This window comes from Nematolebias whitei, chromosome 7, assembly GCF_014905685.2.
Source record: "Nematolebias whitei isolate Nwh7 chromosome 7, NemWhi1, whole genome shotgun sequence".
Classification (NCBI taxonomy): domain Eukaryota; kingdom Metazoa; phylum Chordata; class Actinopteri; order Cyprinodontiformes; family Rivulidae; genus Nematolebias; species Nematolebias whitei.
The window spans coordinates 13,236,692-13,243,049 of NC_056504.1; the positions used below are offsets into that span (position 1 = coordinate 13,236,692).

At 39.7% G+C, this 6,358-nt stretch overlaps 1 pseudogene; it reads right to left on the reverse strand.

The window, feature by feature from the left end:
- Positions 1 to 2,980: 2,980 nt before the first annotated feature.
- Positions 2,981 to 3,421, reverse strand: LOC119412281 (annotated as a pseudogene).
- Between the last annotated feature and the right edge of the window lie 2,937 nt (positions 3,422 to 6,358).

Here is a 6,358-nt window from a genome sequence, read left to right on the forward strand (position 1 = left end):
ACCTGAATGACAACCTCATCTGGAGCAACAACACCACCAGCCTGATCAAGAAAGCTCATCAGAGACTCTACTTCTTCAAGATGCTGAGACGAGCTGGTCTGGAAAGCACAGTCCTCACCTCCTTCTACAAGTGTGCAGTGGAGAGCATCCTGTGCTCTAGCATCAACTTGTGGCATGGAGGCTGCACAGCTGCAGAAAGAAAAACTTTGCAGAGAGTGGTGAAGGCTGCACAGAAGTCTGTTTGAGTCAGCCTCCCCACCATCACAGACAGGAAGAGTGCCACCTGCATCATGAAGGATTCTACTCACCCAGCACAGACACTTTATGTCCCACTCCCCTCAGGAAGGACGTTGAGGAGAATTAAATGTAGAACCGCTAGGCTGAGGAACAGCCTCTACCCTGAAGCAGTTAGGCTCATAAAACCCAAACCAGAATTACCACTGTGAAAAAAAATCTCACTGTAATACCACTTTGATGGGTGCAATGTGCTGTTGATTATCCATGCTGCTGATCATTTCATACTGCTCTACTCATTCATACTCATCTACTCACACAGACTCATGTTCGTGCTGCTTTTGTTTGGCATATTGTTTTGCACTTTTAGCGTTTAGCGTATTTCTTAGTTTACATCTTAGATCCTTATTTACTGTTTCTTTTTACACTTTATAATTTTGCTATTGTTGGATGTACGTAACTGGGACCATGTGTACACAAGTCCGTTCCACCTCATGTACCACATGTGATGAAATGACAACAAAACCTACTTGAACTTGTATAATCAGCTCCTGCCTCTGCCACCTGTTAACCTTACCCAAGTGTTTGTGGTTATCCCCTTGTTGGTATCTCTATATAGTTTGTGTTTCCTTATTGTTCCCCTGTCTGTGGATTTTCCGGTCTAGGTGTCATGTTCTGTTTCCTCCGTGTCTCCATATTTCCGCCATGTAACTTTTGCTGCCACATCAGACCTTTTTGTTTATTTTAATAAATAATCTTGATTTATCCTTCGAGTTCCTCGAGTCCTGTCTGCACTTTGGGTTCAATCACACCACCAGATCATGACATATGGGGCCTGTGCTTTGGGCCCCATTAGGAGTAGTTGGTCCTCAAAATGTAGTATGTGTTGGAAAAATGGGCCTTACAAGGTAACAAATCCCCCCCCCCCCCCCACACACACACACACACAAACTCAAGCAAGTAGATTATTGCCTGCCTTTTGGCAATGGGCAATAATAACAACGGCAACAAGATTTACCACATGCTGAAACTGTGACAGTCAGAGTAAAACAAAAAAGAACACATTTTAAGGGGAATTAGGGGTGAAAGATAAGGTGTTGCTGCCATCCATCACTCTATTTACCCCTAAAAATGTCATGCTTGTTTATGGAGTGGAAGATTGTGGATAATCTAAAATTTATCCATGCATGTGTTCCATAAGAAAAATAAAATAAACAAATAATGTAAATATTGCATGACTGAAAAATAAAACTTGAAATGTTTACTTACAATACATCAATACTGCATGTATTTCTTAGTCCATAAACATAACAAGGTAACATATTTTCCTGGAGGCTAGGATGTAAAATACAGGATTGTTGTAAGGTTTAAACACAATAGCCCTGGTGGAAAAATCTTCTTTGTTTCTCAGACTGTACTTTTTTATACAATTTGATCGCTGTCACTTATCTAGCCACTTGAGGAAGAGTTCCTTTTCCGTTTTACAAGTATGATGGTTAACTAATCTGATGTCTGCACTATATCTGAACATGTTTTTAAAAAAGTCCTTGCTATAGACATCAACTAGCCCAGCTGCTTGCTAAAATAGTAGGGATGCACAATATTGGATTTTTGGCCAATATTCGATATGATGATATGTTAAAACTTATTTGGTCGATAACCGATGCCGATACCTATATTTCATATACTTTCCTTGGTCAGAACAGAGCCCTCTTATTTAGGCTTATTTGCTACAAAAAATGGGCAACAGCTGTAAGAGCTGGTGACATATATTCAGTAACAGCCATATGATATGCATATCATCTTATATTAACTTATATTAAATGAAAAGTGTTAAAAATTATTTATTAGCATTAGTCACCTGCGATGCTGTCTCACTTGTGGAGGCTTGTTCCAGGTTTCTAGCTGCAGTGTGGGATCCTCTGCACTCCTGTGCATGAAGGACAGCCTTTTTAAGTTCAAAGTTTTTGTCTATCTATAATATATATTACATATTTAAGTTGAAATTCATTATATGAATATCAGCTTTTAAACCTTATGTATACTTGTAATAATAAAATTAGGACACAACTCGGAAAGTTTAACATTAAAAAAAAATTTTGCAAATACAATATATTATTAGGACATACAATAACAGTTAAATGAGATTTTAGATGTGTTCCAACACAGGTAGAATAGTACGGAGTACCAGTTCAAACTAACAAAACAAACAAACAAAAAAACAACAACAACACAATATGACATTTTGAGCCCTGTGATGGACTTGCAACCTGTCCAGGCTGTACCCTGCCCCTCGCACTGTGATTGCTGGACATGGGCACCGGTGACCCCCAGGACCCAAAATGGAAGAAGCGGGTAAAGATAATGGATGGATAAAACGTACCTTGAGCTACTTTTAAATATACAGGAAGTGACGGTTTTAAAAACGCACTATAAAATGGGTGCAATAAAAAGACTGATGCATAGAAACATGCTTCCCAAGAAGGTAAGAGCACGCCATTAACTTTCCAAAAAGGGCTGAAGCTGCAGTGATGAAAGCTACGCATCAGATGATCACAGAACATCAGGAGGAATGATCCACATGAACAATCAGCGCAAGTACACTTCTAGCAGGAGATCTGGAATATTCACAACCTATAATTCAAAAGGTGAATAGTGAAAAACAATACTGGGTGAACAAAGAAAAAAATCAATCTTTGGATACATAAAAAAAATAAATAACAGTAAACAATCCCGTTTGTTACTTTCAGTCGTCTGAGGTTTCTTCTGAGGGATCTTCAGTTTCTTTGTTCTTCCTCAGCTCTTCTAACTTGTTGTCCTTCTCATTCATGGCATTCATGATCAATGTGCGGTTCTCTTTGTTTGCTTCCATCTTCCGCTGGAGCTTCTCCTCGGCCATCTTGCTGAAGTTATTTTTCTCCTCCATAGACTTCTGTTGCACATCTTCTGGTGTTCACGCTTCTCTGCCAAGTTCTTCAGAACCTCTGCTTCATGATTCTTACGCCTCTCCTCTGCAGCATCCAGCTTCTTCTGGATCTCCTCCAGTGAGACATCCTTCTATTTGTGGGGAGACAGAGGGAACTCACTTTTCCCATCAGGGGCAGGAGCACCCAGGATGACGTCAAAACGCTCGGCTGGAAGCTCACTTGTCCAGCTCCTTCACCTGAGTATCTTCAGAGGCTGCCATTTTTAAAGTGTGCTGCTGGGTAAAATACCTTCAACAAGCTGCAGCTCCGAGACGCCTCTCCTCACAGGCTTCACCACTACTCCTATGTCTCAACTTGTGGCAAATAAACAGTATTTTTACTCAAATAAATGTGAAAAGCCTTTGGTGGCTTAAAGCATTTTTAAAAAACTATTTATGAACAACTTTTGACGAAAATGAGCTAGATTTTCATTGTGCTTTTAACCCAATTTACTGCATTTTAATTTGTTTTTAGTATATTTATTAACACAATAGCAATTAAAAACTCCAGTAATAGTATTTACATTTTAGCCTCATTAGTCTGAAATTAATATTTTAGACAGGGCTACACATCATCAGTAATTTTTCCAAGCCTAATATCATACTTGTATATTTAATTTTGATGTAATTTATTTTAAGCATGTGCCCATTGTTTATCTCTCTGCTGTTTTGTTTTGTTTATTTTGTCACTTGTTTGTGTCTTTTATCTAAGATTTTACTTTCATTCTTTGTCTTTTCATTATTCAGTTTTCACTTTCAGCACAATCAAGAAAGCCCAGTTTGATGACCAAACTGTTGGTTTAAAATGAGCTTCTGTGGCATGGCATTGCCCCCAGAGGGAGGTGGGTGGATTGGGCCAAGGTATGAAGCGGTTGGGTTCAGGTCAGGGAAAATAGATGGAGGAAATTAGTTGAGACAGGCACTGCTCTCTGCGGTGAGCCGGTGACACTGCCTGGCCACATGTCAAGCCAGGTTTGCAGTCTGTCAGGCATCTGTATGTGTTGGGACAGGCAGACAAGGGGTTCAAACATGGAAACAGGCTGGAAGAGAAGCGATGAACTGAGTTATGTACAAAACATGGTGGTTGGTTTTGAGCATATAAATTTTTATGCCTACAATTTGTCAATGTTTTTGACATTTGGGGAGTATTTTCATTGTGGAAAGAGAATTATACAAGCTTTAGTGTGAACTAAAAAATTCTCATGATAATTGAATAAAATCAAATGCATTGAATCACTGCCAGTTGCTTGTATTTAAGATTTTCAGAATGCATAACACCAAGTTCATTCCAGACCATCCAAATCCCATATGGCTAATATTAATTTTATAAAAAGGGACATTATTCTCACACTTCACACACAACAAAAAATACTGAACACAGAGCTGGAAACAGGCCAAAGGGTGCTAATTCTTGACCCGGCCTCTATTGTGCCCAGATTTAATTTCTTTAGATTAGAAATGGCAAACAAAAGGGTGATGCACTTCAACACAACTTCTTAGTAGCCTGCATAAGACCAGTTTTGCTGTTATTATCCATCCATCCATTATCTTTTACCCTCTTCTTCCATTTTGGGTCACGGGGGTCACTGGTGCCCATGTCCAGCCATCACTGTGTGAGGGGCGGGGTACACCCTGGACAGGTCTCCAGTCCATCACAGGGACACATAGAGACAAACGAGACAAACAAACATTCACTCTCTCACTCACACCTAGAGACAATTTAGAGTTACCAATCAGTCTAACATGCATGTTTTTGGTCTGTGGGAGGAAACCGGAGTACCCGGAGAAAACCCAACCATGCACAGAGAGAACATGCAAACTCCACCCAGGAAGGTCCCCAGACCGGGATTTGAACTGGCAACCTTCTCGCTGAGAGGCAGCAGCTCTACCAGTTACGCCACCGTGCTGCCCAGTTTTGCTGTTATTATCTTTTACTTTTTTTTTTTCTTAAAATGATTCTCAAAATTATCCAAATTCCTTTCACAGAACATCCTTTCTGTAATCAAAGTTAGTCTGGTTTAAGGCAGGGTCACTCCTCCAGGACAGACTGTGACAGACAGGGATAGAAACTCAAAAATGGTAAACCTGCAACAAAGTCCTGGGTGCTCATCTATTTTGATGTTATTGAACCCTTTAGACATGGAGCAAACAATACTATCTATTGGCATTCTCCATGATGGACATCTCAGATGTAGCTTGCTTCTGGTTTTTAATTTTACATGACTGTGCTTTTTTTCCCAGGTGACATGACAGAGACAAAAATTCGTGTTTCAGCAGATCTCATAAGGAATTATTCAAGTTTGAATGCTGGGACCCCATGTTTTTGCAACTAATATAGGCATATTGGATGCACTCATCCGACTGAATAGCTTTTTGTATCACTGATAAATGGAATATAACATGCTATAGTAGTAATTCACGTTCACATTATGTTGGCTCATTTTCGCTATGACCTTAATGACCTATAAGATTATATAGATGGATTGCAGCAAATTTTGAAAACCTCCATCAGTTAGAAGGCAATAGCAAAACAGTTATGTTTCTAGTACTCTGTTAATTTCCATATGGTTGAGAATACCTTCTGAACCCTCATAATGCTCTATAGCTAATTATGTCCTGGCACAGTTCTCTTGCATGACATGCAGCTACATGCTAGATGATCAGCATGACACTGCCATTATAGGTATAACACCTGCCATACCCAAGGCATGAGGTCAGCATAACCAGTCCTGCTTCATATTATTGATGACCAAGCCACACTTGTATGTGGGCCCCACACCATAGACACACTTCCACCCCACTTCCCTGCACTCTACTCTGGACTCCAATGCTTCCATCCAAATGATCTACTGTACCACTAATACTTAACTACCAATGTTTTCTCCATGCTCAGAACCGTTGTGGCCCTATTACACTTCTCTTGTGCATAATGAGGAGCCCACTATGTTCTAGTACGTACTTTAGGGCCTTGTTTAAACACTGCACTTTTCTTTAGTTTTTTTTTCTCCCTAAATTGCCCTTAAAAGTAGAAAAGTGTCTAAAGGTCAGTGGTATTCTGAAGCTTTTTCTAAAATTATGTTAATAAAAGAAGACAACAGTTTTACCAAATTTTAAGATCATTCCAAAAAACATTTGACGTCATCATTGCCTGCCACGAAA